A 20,979-nucleotide genomic window follows, 5' to 3' on the forward strand; every position below is an offset into this window, starting at 1 on the left:
TAATTGTACAATATTTCAGAGTCCGATTCTTTTTATACAACAAAATAATGGTTTGGACATGTATACTTATTTTGTGTTTAATTTATACTTTAATATATTTAACATGTATTGGTCATCCTGCCATCTAGGGGAGGGGCGGGGGAAAGGAGGGGAAAAATTGGAACAATTGTCAATGTTGTAAAATTAGCCATGCATATAACTCGTAAATAAAAATCTATTATAAAAAAAAAAAAAAAGAATGGATTGTATAAAAAAAAGAAAAAGGAAGGGAGAAGAGAATAGGCATTTATGCAACATTCATTGTGCTCCAAGTACAGTACTAAGTGATTCTTACACATTTTAATTCATTTAATCTTCACAGCATCACAGATAGATGCTATTATTATCCCCATTTTATAGTTTAGAAAACTGAGGCAAACAAAGTTCCAGAAGTTTGTCTGGATTCAAAAAGCTTAAAAGTGTCTAAATCTAGATGTGAAGTCTTCCTGAATCCAATCTCAGCTTTCTATCCACTGTACGACCAACTGCCTTTAAAACCAAGTCCTATTGATATTTACCCATGATATGCAATTAGGCAGAGCTCAACAAATCATATTATAGTCCAGTTTAGTGGAAATACTTGTATGTTTGTGCTAAAGTTATAGAATCTAGAGTCAAAGTCTAGCTTGACAGCTTACCATCTACATGGCTCTATTTTGATAGAAACTTTTGAGACCTATACTTATTCCTCCATTGAGGTGGATGGATTATAGAACTCATAAATTACTTTTGAGCTCTAATTTTATGTTTGTATGATACCCCAGTGTAGGTAGTATATCATTCATTGATGTGACTGGTTCTGAAAAATTGCATTAGTCTCACATGACTCTTCTTTGAATCCATTTCCACCAGTAAATGCTAATGTTGGACTGCAGAGGGGATCCATGCCTCATCCCTTAATAGTGTGAAATGAAGGCATTTATAGGGTTTTTTTATATCCTAAGATTTAAATGGGTAGTCTATGTGTTTCTTTGGTATGCATGTTATGTTAAAAGATTTAAAGAAGGGTTCATTACCATAGAATAGAATTCATCTAGATGATTTGTGGAGTGTGTGGACAGGAGTTACACAATCAAAAATACTCATTTTCTTGAGTTCAAATGACTTGAACTCAAACATTTACAAGGTGTGTGACCCTGAAGAAGTCATTTGACCCTATTTGAAGCAATTCTTCATCAGTGAAATGAGCTAGAGAAGAAAATGGCAAAACACTCCAATGCCTGTCAAGAAAACCCCAAATGGGGTGATGAAGATATGGCCATAACTGAAATTATTGAATAACAACTAAATATTTCATTATGTTCTGCATTATAACTTCTTTATCCATTTCTCAGTTGGCAAGTATCTTACTTTGTTTCCAGTTATTTGCCAATATAAAAAGTGCTACCATGAATATTTGACCATATGTGGGCCTTCTTTTTTTTCATTGATTGTCATTGATAGACGTATAGCAGTGAAATATCTCAGTCAAAGAGTATGGGCATTTCAGTTTCTTTTCTTTTCTTTTTTATATGATTCCAAATTGCTGTTCAGAATGATTGAGCCAATTCCCCATTCTACTAAGATGTATTAGTGTTCCTGTCTTCCCATGATCCTACCAATTTAGGCAATTCTCATCTTTTGTCATTTTTTGCCAGTTTGTAAGTCTCACAAATTTTGAATTTTCATTCTTTTCATTATTTTTTGTGGTTCTTAAGAATTTTGAATCAAAGCAACTACAAAGCATAGTGTTTTGAGTACTAGTTTTGAAGTCAGAAGGATCTGAGTTCAAATACTGACTCAGACACTTAAACACTATTATCTGTATGACCTAAGTGAATAACTTAACTCCAATTTCATCATTCACACATGCAAAAAAAGTTATAATTTCCTTATGTGGAAAACTATTCCTATTATTAGAATATGTCTCTTTGGCCAGTCCACTCATTTGTATTTTTTGTTTGTTTGAAGCTTTTTATTTTCAAAACATATGCACTGATAATTTGACAACATTGACCCTTGCGTAGCCTTGTATTTCAGATTTTTTTCCTCCTTCCCCCCACTCACTCCCCTAGATAGTAAGCAATCTAATATTTTTAAACATTTAAAATATATGTTAAATCCAATATGTGTAAACATATTTATACAATTTTCTTGCTGCACAAGAAAAATATTTAAAAAATAAAGCAAATGAGTAAGAAAACAAAATGCAAGGGAACAACAACAAAAAGAGTGAGAATGTTAAATTGTGATCCACATTAAGTTCCTACAATCCTCTCTCTGGGTGTAGACAGCTATCTTCGTCACAAGACCATTGGAACTGGCCTCAATCATCTCATTGTTGGAAAGAGTCACGGTCATCAGAATTGATTGCTGTATAATGTTGATGTTGTGTACAATGATCTCCTGATTCTGATCATTTTACTTAGCATTAGTTCATGTAAGTCTCTCCAGGCCTTTCTAAAATCATTCTCCTGATCATTTCTTATACAGCAATGATATTCCATAACATTCATATACCATAACTTATTCAACCATTGTCCAACTGATGAGCATTCACTCAGTTTCTAGTTTCTTGCCATTACAAAAAGGGCTGCCACAAACATTTTGGCACATACAGGTCCCTTTCCCTTCTTTAGTATCTCTTTGGGATATAAGCTCAATAGAAACACTCCTGGGTCAAAGAGTATGCACAGTTTGATAACTTTTTGAATATAGTTCCAAATTGCTCTCCAGAATGGCTGGATCTGTTCACAGTTCCAGCAACAATGTATTAGTGTCCCAGTTTTCCCACATCCCCTCTAACAATCATCCTTGTCTTTTCCTGTCATTTTAGCCAATCTGAGAGTTGTATAGTGGAATCTCAGAGTTGTCTTAATTGCATTTCTCTGATCAATAGCGATTTAGAGCACCTTCTCATATGATTAGAAATAGTTTTAATTTCTTCATCTGAAAATTGTCTGTTCATATCCTTTGACCATTTATCAATTGTAGAATAACTTGAATTCTTATAAATTTGAATCTCTATATATTTTAGAAATGAGGCCATTATAAGAACCCTCAAGTTTAAAAATGATTTCCCAGTTTATTGCTTCCTTATGATCTTGTCTGTATTAGCTTTATTTGTACAAAACTTTTTAATTTAATATAATCAAATTTTTCTACCTGGTATTCAATTATGAGTTCCAGATTGTCTTGGACACAACTTCCTTCCTTCTCCACAGATCTGAGAGATAAACTGTCTTCAGTTCTTCTAAATTACTTATAGTATCACTCTTTATGCCTAATAATGAACCCATTTAGATCTTATCTTGGTATGTGGTATTTGGTGTGGATTGAGTCCTAATTTCTTCCATATTAATTTCCAATTTTCCCAGCAGTTTTTGTCAAATAGTGAATTCTTATCCACAAAGCTGGGGTCTTTGGATTTGTCAAACACTAGATTGCTATAGTTATTTATTATTTTGTCATGTGATGCTAATCTATTCCACTGATTGACTATCTATTTCCATTTTATGGAGGAATTCATTCCATTCACATTCACAGTTAAAATAACCAATTCTGTATTTCCTGCCATTTTATATACCCAAAGTTATGCTTTTCTCTTTCCTTTCCCGTTCCCTCCTCCCCAGTATTTTACTTTTGATGACCATCTCCCTCAAACAGCCCTTCCCCTTTAGAGCCCCATCCTTAATACCTCTGTTTTCCTTTCTATTAGTCTTTCCCTTTCTTTTCCTCTTTTTCCTCCTACTTCCCTATAAGTAAGACAAGTTTCTCTGTGCAACCAAATATGTCTGATATTCTTTCTTTGAGCCAAATCTGATGAGTATAAGATTCATACAATGTTCTCCTTTCCTTCAATTATAATAGGTCTTCTTTGCCTCTTTGTGAGATATAATTTCTTTTATTTTTCATTCTTTTTCCTTTTTTCCCAGTACAATTCCCTTTTATCTCTGGTTTGTTTTTCCTACTATCATAAAAAAATCAAATTATGCCTGCACTCTCTAAGTATACCCATAACAGAATTATAGTTCTCAAGAGTCCTTTTTACTTTTTTATATTTCTCTTGAGTTCTATGTTTGGAGATCAAATTTTTTTGTTCATTTCTGGTCTTTTCATTAGAAATTAGTGAAATTCATTTATATCATTCGATGTTCATCTTTTTTCCATGAAAGATAATGCTCATTTTAGCAGGATAACTTATTCTCAGCTGTAATCCAAGTTCCTTTGCCTTTTGGAATATCAGATTCCAGATCCTTTGATCCTTTAAGGTAAAAGCTCCAAGATCCCAGGTAATCCTAATTGTGGTTCCCCAAGATTTAAATTGTTTTTTTTTAATGGCTGCTTGCAATATCTTTTTCTTGGTGTGATACTTCTGAAATTTAGCCATGATATTCCTTGGTGGTTTAATTTTAGGGTCTCTTTCAGTAGGTGAATGGTGAATTCTTTCAATGGTTATTTTATCAGGGTAGTTTTCCTTTATGATTCCTGTAAGATGTCTAGGTTCTTTTTTTCATCATTACTTTCAGAAAGTCCAATAATTCTGAGATTGTCTTTCCTAGACCTATTTTCCAGGTCAGTTGATTTCCTAGGAGGTTTTTTATATTTTCTTCTATTTTTTTTTTCATTTTTATTTGTTTTAGTTTGACTGATTCTTGAAGTATCATTGAATCATTCAATTCCATTTGTTAAATTCTAATTTTTAGTGTCTTATTTTCTTTAGTTACTATTTTTAGCTCCTTTTGCATTTGGACAATTGAATCATTTTGTTCATTGCGTTTTTTTTTGCCATTTCACAAATTTTGTTTTTCAGTGAATTGGTATCTTTTTCATATCTATTTTGTAGGGCCTTATATGCTTTTTCCATTCCTTCTTTCAATAATCTCATTTCCTTTCCCCATTTTTATTCTAACTCTCTTTTTAGATCCTTTATGAAATCTTCCCACAAAAGCCTTGTGAAATAGGGACCAGCTCCTATCTCCCTTTGAAACTTCATCTGGAGTTTCTTTGCCTTTAGGAACCTCAAAATTTGAGGTCTGTTCTTCCCTTTCTATAAAATATCTATGGTGAGAGTTGTTTTGGGTTTTTTACTTTTTTTTTAAGGCTTAACTCCACTCAGTGTAAAGGATCAATAGCTGCTTTAGTTTGTGCTGGGGCAGTTCTGCTGATTGGTGCTGGGTAATTTTCGCTACATCCAGGTTCTTCCAAGGCTCAGTGGTTTATACTTTGCCTTTTGTAGCACGTCTGCCAAATCACCTGCTTGCAAACAGGACAGAGTGGCCTAAGAGGCTCACAAAAGACTCCCAGGCTACAATGCTCTGACTTGCCACTTCAGCTTCTTGCCAGGTTCCCTGTGCTGAGGTCTGGGCTTGGCACACTGAACCCCTGCCCGTTTGAAACTCATCTGTTCTGAAGTTCTTCCAAGGTATCTTCTTCTGAGAATGTGTTGTACTCCAAATATTTTTGAGTTCTTTAATTCCAAAACTAGTTTAAAGGCTTAATCTGCTGTTGATTGAGAGAAGGTCAGAGGAGGTCACAGAAAGTTATGACTGCTCTCTGTCATCTCTCATTTTTTTTAAATTGGTAAACATTTATTAAGTGTCTATTATATGCCAGGTATTGTGCTAAGTATTTGCAATACAACAAAAAGCAGAAAATAGTACTTGTTCTCAAGGAACTTACAATCTAGTGGAAGATTTAACTGCAAATAAAAATGTACAAAGCAAGATATAAACAAGATGAACAGAAAATAATGAACAGAGGAAAGACATGAGTCCTAAGAAGGTTGCAGAAGGACTTAGGTAAAAGATGTGGTTTTAATTGAGATTTAAAGAAAACTGGGAAGTCACTTGGACACTGGTACCCAGAGATATTACCTGACTTCCCTGATCTTATGCAGCTGCTAAGTAGCAGAATTATAATCTGAATCAAGGTTTTGTGAACATAAAGTGAGCAGATCATACCAATGCATCCAAGGCAAAGACCAAAGAGCTCCTGCCTCTAATCTTGGTACAAAATCAATTCCTTCACTTTAACTTTGACTTCACTCAAAGCAAAATGTGAATGCAGTCAAGAGTCCAAATCCTTTCCTTCCACCAATATCTGCTTGTCTCTGACTTCCATCCATTTATTAATATGACTTATCCTGCCTCACAACAAAATAGATCAGCTAGAACAATCAATACAAAGGCATCCAAAGGTTGGAGCAAAACTAATCCAACATGGTTTGCCATCCCTCATGAATACATGCAGACCAGATCCTGGTAACCAGAAGATTCACAAAAGGTGAGCTAGTCATTTGTGTCAATAAAAATTTGCTTCCAGAGCCCAGATTATGATGATTTTATATTTTGAGGTCATGGCAATAGGACAAGATATGCAACCCATGGACAATGGGGAAGAATGATCAAAACAGAGGTAGTTTCGTGTATGCTGATGGAATGTGACCTTTTGGCACTTGGCTGTAGAGCAGTCGTATTTAATGAATGCCTGAGATGATTTTCATTTCCAATCCCATCTTATTCCGAGGTGACATTTCTTCACTACCAAGCCAATATTGCAAATCTGTTTTTAAAGGCTATTTAGTTTTGAGATGCTTAAAAGGTGTGTCCCATCACTAATTCTGTGACTGCCTAAGATATTTCTATGGGACTGAACAAAGGTGACCTCTGCCCCTGTTTGTTATCTTTCTCCATGCAAGTCCTTTTCAGTCCAATTAATTTAGGAAGTGTATTTTTTTCCCTTCAATTCAAGTGGCAGCTTTCATAAATATTAATCAACCACAAATAAATGCCTGGGATCAGTGGGCCATGTCACACAAAGGGAAAACATATATTGCACCACTTCAAACCCCTCCCCAACTCTTGGTATATGCGCAGATGCCTAGAATCTCCCAGGCTACTACTCTTCACATACCTACTTAATTAGGAGCCTAAGTAGGTCACATGAAACAAAAATAGAGGAAAATAGGATTAGAACATAGATTTGACCATGACCCACCCCCCTCCATTCAGCAATCTTCCATGACTCCCTATTACTTCTAATATGTATATAAACACCTTAACTTGATATGTAAAACCCTTTCAAAGCTTAGCTCTTAGCCTATCTTTCAAATATTATTTCTGATTGTTTTCTTTCACATTTTCTCTGTTGCAGTCAAACTGGCTTGCTCAGTATTTGCTGAACTTGACATCCTATCTATTGTGTCTGTGCTCTTATGTAAATTGTCCCCTACATTCAAAATATATTCCCTCCTCACTTGTGCTTCAAAGAATCCTCAGCTTCCTTCAAAGCAAAACTTAGCTGAAGCCTTCCACACTAATTGTTAGCATTATTTCCCACTTAAAATGGCTTTGTATGTCATTACACTTCATACCTGTTATTTAAAGTCAATTTTGAGGTATAGTGCATAGAATATTATACATATAGGTGGGATGATCCAAGTTTAAATCATGCCTTGGAGAATTGCTTCCTGTGTGATCCTGGTCAAGTTTCTTAACCTCTCCTTATTTTCAATTCCTCTGTAAAATGAAAATAATTGTAGCATTTACTTTCTAGGGGTGTTGGAAACATTGTTATTGTTGTTCTTATCATTATTCAACCTCCATCCTAGAGAATGTAAGTACCTTCAGGATGAAAGCTTTTTTTCTTTTTTGTCTCTGCAACCTCAACATCTATTTGGAAGGCAACTCCAAAGGCCATCCAAAACAACTTATATACCTTAATGAGAATCCTTTCTATGACAGACCTGAAAGACTGGGTTCTGAACTTTTCTTGAAGAAATCCATTGATGAGGAATCCACTCTCTTCATTCAGCTTTGGAATGACTTTAGTTTGTAAAGTCTCCTACCCAAAATCATAAGAATTTTTTTCTGCCTGTCATTTTCATTAATTATTCCTTATTCTTCTCTCTGAGGATCAAGAACATATCTTTAATGCTTCAGAGATTTATGACTTCAACTCTATTGGTATTCCCTTTATCAAACCAGATAGTAACCTCTCTAGAACTAAGCAGAAAGCCTTTACAAATTGCTGTGCCCCAGATTTCATCATCTTATGGTGAACCATCTTCTAATAAGTTTCTCTCAGATTAGCTCTGTTGGTACTCACATGATAGATATATTAGTCATCAGCTTTATTTCCACTGGAAAACTTTTCTAGGGTCAGATTTTATGCTTTAGTGCTGGTCTTTGGAAACTACCATATCACAATAAAACTTTGGATAGAGATTTTAGCTTTATGGTTCTTGTTGTTCCTCTTCTAGAAAGACATATAAAACAAATGGAGAAGGCATTATGGTTCTAATTGAAAAGACTGTTGGGTTTGGATTTGAGAAGACCTAAATTTGAATTCTGGCCTTGTCAATTACTACTTGTGTGACCCCGAAGAATCACTTCATTTTTCTGAGACTGAGTTCTCTCATGTATAAAATGAAAGCCTTAAACTGGATGACATCCAAGATCTTTTCATTCTCTAACTTTATGATCAATCAATGGCTTCCATTTTTTAAAATTTTTAATCATATAATAAAGGATGATTGCTTTCCCCCCCTTCACCATTAAGCCCCCTCTAAATAGACATACACATAGAACTCTAAGCAGTTAAATTGAAAAAAAAATTAAAAGACATCATTTTAATAAATATCCAAACATTGCAAATCAATAGGAACATACTGGGAGAATTATACTTTTAAGTTTATATGTTATATTTTTACAGTATGATCTTCATCACCCCAACATTCAAGTGATAGGGTCTCCTCATTGATTCACTTCCTGCTTTGCTGATACTATTGTCAATCAGTCAAAGCAGATGCTTCAGACAACCAGAAGGGGAGGATGAATAAAACAATCTAAAAAGAGTCCATTAGAAAGGATGTTGTGTTTCCCATGAATCTTCTGCACCTCTCTTAATAACCAAGAGTTACTTTGATCTTAAGAAGGAAACAGAAAGAAAGGGAGGTAAAACAGTAGTTCAGAGAAGAATTTGATTTTAATTGATGCCAGTGGCTTGAAAGGTGTAGTGAAGTATAATGAGAGGGGGATGGGACTGTTGCATGGTCTGAGCTCAGATTTTCACAGGACAAATTAGAATGTGAAATCAGCCTTGTTTTTACATGACCTCCAGCCACCCAAGTTGTTTCTGTTTAAAGACAGCTGTATTGCAAGACTACTCTTCAAAGTTACTGGAACCAGAAGATCTGGGGCTAGATGGATTCTTAAGGATTATCTAAGTCATTAATTTAAAAAAAAAAAAGATTTTTATTAATATTTTTTTTCTTTTTTCCTCCTTTCTCCCAGAAAGAAATTCTTTATAAGAATGTTTTTTTTTTAATAAAGAGATAATAATTCAGCAAACCTGAACATGCATCTAAACAATCTTACATTACATGTAATGTGAAATTCCCACTACTATAAAAGACAAAGGAAAAGTGTTTTCTCCTATTTCTTATTTGGGACTCATCATTATGATTTTGCAACATTTAGTCAATAAGGCAATTTATTAAGAGCTTACTATTTTCTAGGCACAATGCAAAAAGTATTGTTTCAATTATTTTGTTGTTGCTGTTCTTTCCTTTCAGAATGTTTAGTCTCTGTATCAGTCTATTTATGTAATTTTGAAAAATCCATTTATGGTAGTTTTCAATGATTCTTTCTGTCATGATCTATAATTTCTTATACCATAGTGACATGTCTTCACCTTCATGAACCACAAATTTATTAGACATATACCCAAGCAGTAAACATCTACTTCATTTCTAGTTCTTTGCTCCCACAAATAAGTGCTACTATAATTTTCTTGTAGCATATAGAGCTTTTCATTGACCTCCTCATGTCAACCTTCACATTTTATAAATAAGGAAACTGAAAAAGAGGAAAAGGAAAATCATTTCACTGAGGCAGTAGTCAGTACTAAATACTGGAAAATTTGAACCCAAATCTCACAATTCTAAATGTAGCATTCTTTATTCTATTCTGTAATTCTTAGAGAAAGAATTTTAAGGGAGATTATCTGAACTGTTTAGCCTAAGATAACATTTTTGTCCTAGATTTGGATTTAGGAAGCCCTGGATATAAAATCTTCTTGTAATACTATAAGCAACTCACACAAACTTTCTGAACCTCAGTTCAATAATAGCAAAATTAAATAGCAAGAATTTATATAGGATATATTCAAGGCAATGTGCAAAGGTTTTTACCAATATATAGAAGATATATTGTAGCCTACCAAATGACTATATGATCATTCAATTATTCAGTACTTTTAAAATGCCTACTGTGTGGTGGGTGGAGCCAAGATGGTGGATAGCAGACAGGTCTTAGATCTTTCTGGCATCCCTCCAATCAACACCAGATTAAGCATCTGTAGTGTTTTTGGAGTGACAGAACCCACTTGGAATATAACAAATTTCCAGTAGAAGATATTTTTGAAGCACTTCAGGAAAAAGTCTGTCTTAATCAGGTCAGGGGAGGAGGGAACAGCCCAGGGCAGATGCAGTGCAGGGACTCAGGAAAGAGTGACATCTGTGCACCAAGGAAATCTACTGGGAGACTCTTAGCCAAAATACAACAGTGTTTGCTACTGTTTCAGAAGCCAGTGGATCAACAGAATAGCTGTGGAACCTCCACTGCAATTACAGAAGTCAAATAGTGAGTTCCCAGCATGGGAAGAAAGTCAACAGCACTGGTCCCAGGGCAGTGTGTAGCAACTTTTGCTTGGAGAAGAAGTTTGAGACAATATCCTCTTTGCAAAAAAGCAAAAAGAGTTCTGACCATAGATAGCTTTTATGGATACAATGAAAAAACAAACTCAAACCCTGAGAATTTTTTTGCCTAAAGGCACAACAAATCCATATGAAGTCTCAAAGAGTGATGCAAATTGCTCTCCATCTCACAACACTATCTTGGAAGAATTGACAAAGGATCTTAAAAGAGCATTAGAAGAAAAATGGGGAAAGGAAATGAGAATTTTACAGGAGAGTTTAAGAAGGAAACAGAAATTATCTGAAAAAACTCCTTAAAAATGGATTTAGCAAAATGGAAAAAGAATATAACACCTTTAAAAATAGACTTGGTGACATGGAAAAAGAAAACAACTCATTGAAAAATTTGTGAAATGGAAAAAAAAATCCATTGAACAATACAACCCATTTAAAAGTACAATTGGTCAAATGCAAAAGGAGATAAAAATGCTAATTGAAGAAAACAATTCACTAAAAATTAGAATTTAACAAATGGAAGTGAATGACTCAATAAGATATCAAAAATCAGTCAAAAAAACCAAAAAAATGAAAAAAGAGGAAAATGTAGAATACCTCTTTGGAAAGACAACTTACCTGGTAAATAGAATAAGAGATACAATCTAACATTTATTGGACAACCTGAAAAACAAAATGAAAATAAAAGAGACTAGAAGACATTTTTCAAGAAATCATAAAGGAAAACTGCCCTGATGTCCTAGAAACAGAGGGTGAAATATCCATTGAAAAAATCTAGTGATCACCTCTTGAAAGAGACAATAAAAGGAAAAATCCAAGAAATATCACAGCTAAATTTCAGAATTATCAGATTAAGGAGAAAATATTGCAAGAAGTAAGAAAGAAACAATTTTAATATCGAGCAGTCACAGTCAGGATTACCCAGGATCTAGCAATTTCCACTTTAAAGGATCAAAGGGTAATGTCTGGCCAAGATGGTAAAGAGGATACACACATCTATCTAAGCTCTTTCTTGCCCTAAGAATACTTTTTTTTTCGTGATATGTCCTTGGAAGTAGTGCTTGACTGAAAAAACCCACGAATACATTACCAACAGAAAATGTCCGTGAAATTTGCCAGAAAAGATCTGTTTTTGTTTGCAGGCAGGGATGGTTAGATCAGGCACAGACAGTAGGCAGGCAGCATGAGCACAGAAGGCAGCTCACACTGAGCAGACTGGAGAGGGTGTGGTGTCTTTGCAGTTGTCAGAAAACTTATGGGGAGAACTTTATCCCATGTGAACTTCATTGCCTTGGCAGCAAACCAGTAGATCAGCAGAAAAGCTACAAACACAGGGGATAAAGACTTCAAACCCAAAAGACTAGGGTCTCTCAGAACCTGACTATACCCACACAATACCCAGAGTGATTCAGCATGCTCTCAAAGTCTCAGAGAGTGGCTGCTGTGCACAGCAGCCATTGCTGTTCCAGTATTAAACCTCCTGTAGTCTATAGAGGAAGCTTGGTAACACAATACTGCCCAAAAAGCATACCACATTTGCTTTTTTTTTTTTTAATTTATTTTTCTTGATTCTTTTTTGTCAAAATGAGCAAAAAATGAAAGCACACTTTAACTATAGATAGCTTCTATACAGATAGAGAGCAGACTTCAAACCCTGAGGAGACTAAAAACAGATTGTCTCCAGATGAATCCCCAAAGCGGGATATGATCTGGTCCCCGCCATACAAGACTCTCATTGAAGAAATTAAAAAGGCTCTTACAAGAGATCTAGAAGAAAAATGGGTAAAAGAAAGGGAAACTTGGCAAGAGGGACTGGATAAATCATCCCACTCATTTAAAGATAGAGTGTATAAAGAAACCAAATCCCTTAAAAACAGAATTAGTGAATTGGAAAAAGTAAACAATTTCAAGGAAAACAGAATTAGTGAATTGGAAAAGAAAATAGCTGTCTAAAAATAAAATTGGAAAAATGGAAAAAAAATTCCATAGAACAAAACAACTCACTTAAAACCTCAATTGGACAATTGCAAAAAGGAATTTAAAAAAGTAAATAAAGAAAATAATTAATTAAAGATCAGAATTGAACAAATGGAAATGGATGACTCAAGGAGACACCAAGAATCAGTCAAGCAAAACCAACAAGTAAAATAAAATAAAATAAAATAAAACAATGGAGAAAAATGTTAAATATCTACTTGGGAAAACAACAGACCTAGAAAACAGATCTAGGAGAGACAATCTGAGAATTATTGGATTTCCTGAAAATTATTATAAAAAAAGAAACTATTTTCCAGGAAATCATCAAAGAGAAGTACCCAAATGTTATAGAAACAGAGGGTAAAATAGACATTGAAAGAATTCATTGATCACCTACTGAAAGAGACCCCCAAATTAAAACCCCAAGAAATATTGAGGCTACGTTCCAGAACTATCAGACCAAGGAAAAAATATTACAAGCAACAAGAAAAAAAAATTCAAATATAGGGGACCCACAATAAGGAACTCAGGATATAGCAGCATCCACATTGAAGGATCGAAGGGCCTGGAATCAGATATTCCAAAAGGGTAAAGAACTTGATATGCAGCCGAGAATAACTTACCCAGCCAAAATGAGCATCATTTTCCAGGGAAGAAGATGGACATTCAATGAAATAGATGAATTTCATCTACTTCTAATGAAAAAAACTTGAATTAAACAAAATTTAAATTAAATTATATTAAAAAAAATATAGCACTCAAGAGAAACATAAAAAGGTAAAAAGAAATCTTTGGAACTTTATTTCTGTTATGAATATACATTAAAAACACATGTATAACTTGGTTTTACAGTTATAACATAAAAAAGAAACTAGAGATGGAAAGGAAATTGTACCAGAAAAAGGGTAAAGTGGGGGTACTACATCTCACGAAAGGAAATCTATTATATCTGAGGGAAAAGAGGGAGAGGGATGAACACAGTGTGTATCTTACTCTCATCAGAATTGACTTAAAGAGAAAAATATTATACATATTTGATTTACAGAGAAACTTCTCCCACCTCATTGAAAAGTGGGAAGGGGAAAATGAAAAGGGAAGGAGTAAGCTAAATGGAAGGAAATACAGAAATTGTGAGGAAAGGGGGTAAGAAAAGGGAAGGAACTTTAAGGTGGGGGGAGGGATCTTAAAAAGGGAGGGCTGTGAGAGGCAAGTAGTGTTCACAAGTTTAATACTGGGGGTGGAGGGGAAAGGAAGAAGGAAAAGAAAAAAGAATAAGCAGGGGTTAAAAAGATGGCAAGAAATATAGAATTAATAATTTTAACCATAAATGTGAAAGAAGTAAACTCCCCCATAAAATGGAAGCAGACAGCAGACTGGATTAAAAATCAGAATCCTACAATATGTTGTTTACAGGAAACACACTTGAAGCAGGGTGATACACACAGAGTAAAGGTAAAAGGCTGGAGCAGAATCTACTATGCTTCAGGTGAAGTCAAGAAAGGTGAAGTAGCCATCCTTATCTCAGATCAAGCAAAAGCAAAAATTGATCTAATTAAAAGAGATAAGGAAGGAAACTATATCTTGCTAAAGGGTACTAGAGATAATGAAGCAATATCAGGATTAAACATATATGCACCAAGTGGTATAGCATCTAACTTTCTTAAGGAGAAGTTAAGAGAGTTGTGAGAAGAAATAGATAGCAAAACTATAATAGTGGGAGATCTCAATCTTGCACTCTCAGATTTAGATAAATCAAATCACAAAACAAATAAGAAAGAAATTAAAGAGGTAAATAGAATGTTAGAAAAATTAGGTATGATAAATCTCTGGAGAAAACTGAATGGTGACAGAAAGGAGTATATGCTTTCTTCTCAGCAGTTCAGGGAACCTACACAAAAATTGATCATATATTAGGACATAAAGACCTCAAAATTAAATGCAGGAAGGCAGAAATAGTAAATGCTTTCTTTTCAGATCACAATGCAATAAAAACTATATTCAACAAAAAGTTGGGTGTAAATAGACCAAAAAGTAATTGGAAACTAAATAATCTCATCTTAAAGAATGATTGGGTGAAACAGCAAGTTATAGACACAATTAATAACTTCACTCAAGATAATGACAACGGTGAGACATCATACCAAAATTTATGGGATGCAGCCAAAGCAGTAATATCCTTAGTGGCTTATTTGAATAAAATAGAGAAAGAGAAGATGAATGAATTGGGCCTGCAACTTAAAAAGCTACAAAAAGACCAAATTAAAACCCCTCAATCAATTACTAAACTTTAAATTCTAAAATTAAAAGGAGAAATTAATAATATAGAAAGTAAAATATATATATATATATTGAACTAATAAATAAAACTAAGAGTTGGTTTTATAAAAAAACAATAAAATTGATAAACTTTTGGTAAATCTGATTAGAAAAAGGAGAGAGGAAAAATCAAATTAGTAGTCTTAAAAATGAAATGGGAGAACTTACCACTGATGAAGAGGAAATTAAAGAAATAATAAGGGCTTACTTTGTCCAACTTTATGCCAATAAATTTGATAACCTAAGCAAAATGGATGACTACCTCCAAAAATATAGGCTTCTCAGATTATCAGAGGAGGAAATTAATTGCTTAAACAGTCCCATTTCAGAAAAAGAAATAGAACAAGCTATTTTTTTATATTTTTATTTTTTATTTAATGATTACTTTATATTGACAACATTATCCCTTGCACTCGTTTCTTTTCCGATTTTTTTTCCCCTCCCTCCCTCCACCCCCTCCCCTAGATGGCAAGCAGTCCTTTATATGTTGGATATGTTGCAGTATATCCTAGATACAATATATGTTTGCAGAACCGAACAGTTCTCTTGTTGCATAGGGAGAATTGGATTCAGAAGGTATAAATAACCCGGGAAGAAAAACAAAAATGCAGATAGTTCACATTCGTTTCCCAGTGTTCATTCTTTGGGTGTAGCTGCTTTTGTCCGTCATTTATCAATTGAAACTTAGTTAGGTCTCTTTGTCAAAGAAATCCACTTCCATCAAAATATGTCCTCATACAATATCATTGTCGAAGTGTATACTGATCTCCTGGTTCTGCTCATTTCACTTAGCATCAGTTCATGTAAGTCTCGCCAGTCTTCTCTGTATTCATCCTGCTGGTCATTTCTTACAGAACAATAATATTCCATAACATTCATATACCACAATTTACCCAGCCATTCTCCAATTGATGGGCATCCATTCATTTTCCAGTTTCTAGCCACTACAAATAGGGCTGCTACAAACATTTTGGCACATACAGGTCCCTTTCCCTTCTTTAGTATTTCTTTGGGATATAAGCCCAATAGAAACACTGCTGGATCAAAGGGTATGCACAATTTGATAATTTTTTGGGCATACTTCCAGATTGCTCTCCAGAATGGTTGGATTCGTTCACAACTCCACCAACAATGCATTAGTGTCCCAGTTTTCCCGCATCCCCTCCAACATTCATTATTATTTTTTCCTGTCATCTTAGCCAATCTGACAGGTGTGTAGTGGTATCTCAGAGTTGTCTTAATTTGCATTTCTCTGATCAATAATGATTTGGAACACTCTTTCATATGAGTGGTAATAGTTTCAATTTCATCCTCTGAAAATTGTCTGTTCATATCCTTTGACCATTTATCAATTGGAGAATGGCTTGATTTCTTATAAATTTGAGTCAGTTCTCTATATATTTTAGAAATGAGGCCTTTATCAGAACCTTTAACTGTGAAGATGTTTTCCCAGTTTGTTGCTTCCCTTCTAATCTTGTTTGCATTAGTTTTGTTTGTACAAAGGCTTTTTAATTTGATGTAATCAAAATTTTCTATTTTGTGATCAGTAATGGTCTCTAGTTCATCTTTGGTCACAAATTTCTTTCTCCTCCACAAGTCTGAGAGACAAACTATTCTATGTTCCTCTAATTTATTTATAATCTCGTTCTTTATGCCTAGGTCATGGACCCATTTTGATCTTATCTTGGTATATGGTGTTAAGTGTGGGTCCATGCCTAATTTCTGCCATACTAATTTCCAATTATCCCAGCAGTTTTTATCAAATAATGAATTCTTTTCCCAGAAGTTAGGGGCTTTGGGTTTGTCAAACACTAGATTGCTATAGTTGACTATTCTGTCTTGTGAACCTAACCTTTTCCACTGATCCACTAATCTATTTCTTAGCCAATACCAAATGGTTTTGGTGACTGCTGCTTTATAATATAATTTTAGATCAGGTACAGCTAGGCCACCTTCATTTGATTTTTTTTTTTCATTAATTCCCTTGAGATTCTCGACTTTTTTATTGTTCCATATGAATTTTGTTGTTATTTTTTCTAGATCATTAAAATATTTTCTTGGAAGTCTGATTGGTATAGCACTAAATAAATAGATTAGTTTAGGGAGTATTGTCATCTTTATTATGTTCGCTCGGCCGATCCAAGAGCACTTGATATTTTTCCAATTATTTAAGTCTGACTTTATTTGTGTGGAGACTTTTTTATAATTTTGCTCATATAATTCCTGACTTTCCTTTGGTAGATAGATTCCCAAATATTTTATGGTATCAACAGTTATTCTGAATGGAATTTCTCTTTGTATCTCTTGCTGTTGAGTTTTGTTAGAGATGTATGAAAATGCTGAGGATTTATGGGGATTTATTTTGTAGCCAGCTACTTTGCTAAAATTATGAATTATTTCTAATAGCTTTTTAGTAGAATCTCTGGGGTTCTCTAGGTATACCATCATATCATCTGCAAAGAGTGATAGTTTGGTTTCTTCATTGCCTACTCTAATTCCTTTAATATCTTTCTCGACTCTTATTGCCGAGGCTAGTGTTTCTAATACGATATTAAATAATAATGGTGATAGAGGGCAACCTTGCTTCACTCCAGATCTTACTGGGAAAGGTTCCAGTTTTTCCCCATTGCATATGATGCTTACTGATGGTTTTAAATATATGCTCCTGACTATTTTAAGGAAAAGTCCATTTATTCCTATGCTCTCAAGGGTTTTTATTAGGAATGGATGTTGGATTTTATCAAATGCTTTTTCTGCATCTATTGAGATGATCATATGGTTTTTGTTTGTTTGGTTATTGATATAGTCAATTATGCTAATAGTTTTCCTAATATTGAACCAGCCCTGCATTCCTGGTATAAATCCTACTTGGTCATAGTGTATTATCCTGGGGATGATTTTCTGTAATCTTTTTGCTAATATTTTATTTAAGATTTTAGCATCAATATTCATTAGGGAGATTGGTCTATAATTTTCTTTCTCTGTTTTCAGTCTACCTGGTTTAGGTATCAGTACCATGTCTGTGTCATAAAAGGAGTTTGGTAGGACTCCTTCAATCCCTATTTTTTCAAATAGTTTATTTAGCATTGGAGTTAATTGTTCTTTAAATGTTTGGTAGAATTCACATGTAAATCCATCTGGTCCTGGGGATTTTTTCTTAGGGAGTTGATTGATAGTTAGTTCTATTTCTTTTTCTGAGATGGGACTGTTTAGGATATTTACTTCTTCCTCTGTTAGTTTGGGCAAGCTATATTTTTGGAGGTATTTTTCTATTTCATTTAAGTTGTCGAATTTATTGGCATAAAGTTGAGCAAAGTAACTCCTAATTATTGCTCTAATTTCCTCTTCGTTACTGGTGAGTTCTCCCTTTTCATTTTTAAGACTAACAATTTGATTTTCCTCTTTCCTTTTTTAAATCAGATTTACTAAGGGTTTGTCTATTTTGTTAGTTTTTTTCATAGAACCAACTCTTAGTTTTATTAATCAATTCAATAGTTTTTTTACTTTCAATTTTATTGATCTCTCCTTTTATTTTTAGAATTTCAAGTTTAGTGTTTGACTGGGGGTTTTTAATTTGTTCCTTTTCTAGCATTTTTAGTTGCAAACCCAATTCATTGATCTTCTTTTTCTCTATTTTATACAAATAGGCCTCTAGAGATATGAAATTTCTCCTTATTACCGCTTTGGTTGCATCCCATACATTTTGGTATGATGTCTCATTATTATCGTTTTCTTGGGTGAAGTTATTAATTATGTCTATGATTTGCTGTTTCACCCAATCATTCTTTAGTATGAGATTATTTAGTTTCCAATTATTTTTTGGTCTACTTCCCCCTGGTTTTTTGTTGAATGTAATTTTCATTGCATCGTGGTCTGAAAAGGATGCATTTACTATTTCTGCCTTACTACATTTGAGTTTGAGGTTTTTATGTCCTAATATATGGTCAATTTTTGTATAGGTTCCATGAACTGCTGAAAAGAAAGTGTATTCCTTTCTGTCTCCATTACATTTTCTCCAGAGATCTATCATATCTAACTTTTCTAGTATTCTATTTACCTCTTTGACTTCTTTCTTATTTATTTTGTGGTTTGATTTATCTAATTCTGAGAGTGCAAGGTTAAGATCTCCCACTATTATAGTTTTACTGTCTATTTCTTCTTGCAGCTCTCTTAGTTTCTCTTTTAAGAATTTAGATGCTACCCCACTTGGTGCATATATGTTTAATATAGATAGTGCTTCATTATCCATGCTACCCTTTAGCAAGATATAGTTCCCTTCCTTATCTCTTTTAATTAGATCAATTTTTGCTTTTGCTTGATCTGAGATCAGGATGGCTACCCCTGCTTTTTTTACTTCACCTGAAGCATAGTAGATTTTGCTCCAACCTTTTACCTTTAACCTGCATGTATCTCCCCGCTTCAGGTGTGTTTCCTGTAAACAACATATTGTAGGATTCTGGCTTTTAATCCATTCTGCTAACTGCTTCCTCTTTATGGGGGAGTTTACCCCGTTCACATTTATGGTTAGAATGACCAATTCTGTATTACTTGCCATCTTGTTAACCCCGGTTTATGCTTTTCTCCCTTCTTTCCCCTTTCCCCCCCTTCCCAGTATTAAGCTTGTGAGCACCACTTGCTTCTCAGAGCCTTCCCTTTTTAGTATCCCTCCCCCCGCCTTAGAGTTTCTCCCCCTATCTTACCCCTTTCCCTCCCAGTTCCTGTATTCCCTTCCGCTTAGCTTATTCCTTCCCTTTTCACTTTTCCCTTCTCACTTTTCAATGAGGTGGGAGAAGTTTCACCATAGATTGAATATGTCTTAAGATTTTTCACTTAAAGCCAATTCTGAAGGCAGTAAGATACCCACTATATTCATCCCCCTCCCTTCTTTCTCTCAGATATAATAGGTTTCCTATGCCTCTTCATGAGATGTACTATCCCCACTTTACCCTTTTTCTGGTACAATGTCCTTTCCACATCAATTTCTAGAACAAGGTATACATGTATTCTTTATACATCTATATAGTCAAAATATAGTTCCCAACATTAATCTTTACCTTTTTAGATTTCTCTTGAGTTCTATATTTGTAGATCAAACTTTTTGTTAAGTTCTGGCTTTTTCATCAGAAATAGATGAAATTTGCTTACTTCGTTGAATGTCCATCTTCTTCCCTGGAAAAAGATGCTCATTCTTGCTGGGTAAGTTATTTTTGGTTGCATACCAAGTTCTTTAGCCTTTCGGAATATCATATTCCAGGCCCTTTGATCTTTTAATGTGGATGCTGCCAGATCCTGGGTGATCCTTATTGTGACCCCTTGATACTTGAATTGGGTTTTTCTAGCCGCTTGCAATATTTTTTCCTTCATCTGAGGGTTCTGGCATTTGGCCATTATATTCCTGGGTGTTTTGATTTTAGGATCCCTTTCAGTGGGTGATCGATGAATCCTTTCAATGTTTATTTTTTCCTCTGTTCCTATGACTTCTGGGCAGTTCTCTTTGATAATTTCCTGGAAAATAGTGTCCAGGCTCTTTTTTTCATCATTCTTTTCTGGGAGTCCAATGATTCTCAGATTGTCTCTCCTGGATCTGTTTTCCAGGTCTGTTGTCTTCCCCAGAAGGTATTTCACATTCTTTTCCATTGTTTGAATTTTTTGGATTTGCTTGACTGATTCTTCTTGTCTCCTTGAGTCATTCAATTCCATTTGTTCGACCCTGATTTTCAGTGAAGTATTTTATTCGCTCACTTTTTTAAGATCTTTTTCTAATTGTCCAATTGAGTTCTTTTGTTCTGTGGAATTTTTTTCCATTTCGCCAATTTTGTTTTTTAGAGAGCTATTTTCTGTTTCCAGTTCACCAATCCTATTTTTCAAGGATTTTACTTCTTTATCCACTCTCTCTTTAACTGACTTCTCCAGGCTCTTTTGCCAAGCCTCACTCTGCTTTTCCCATTTTTCTT

Source organism: Antechinus flavipes, chromosome 1 (genome assembly GCF_016432865.1).
Source record: "Antechinus flavipes isolate AdamAnt ecotype Samford, QLD, Australia chromosome 1, AdamAnt_v2, whole genome shotgun sequence".
Classification (NCBI taxonomy): domain Eukaryota; kingdom Metazoa; phylum Chordata; class Mammalia; order Dasyuromorphia; family Dasyuridae; genus Antechinus; species Antechinus flavipes.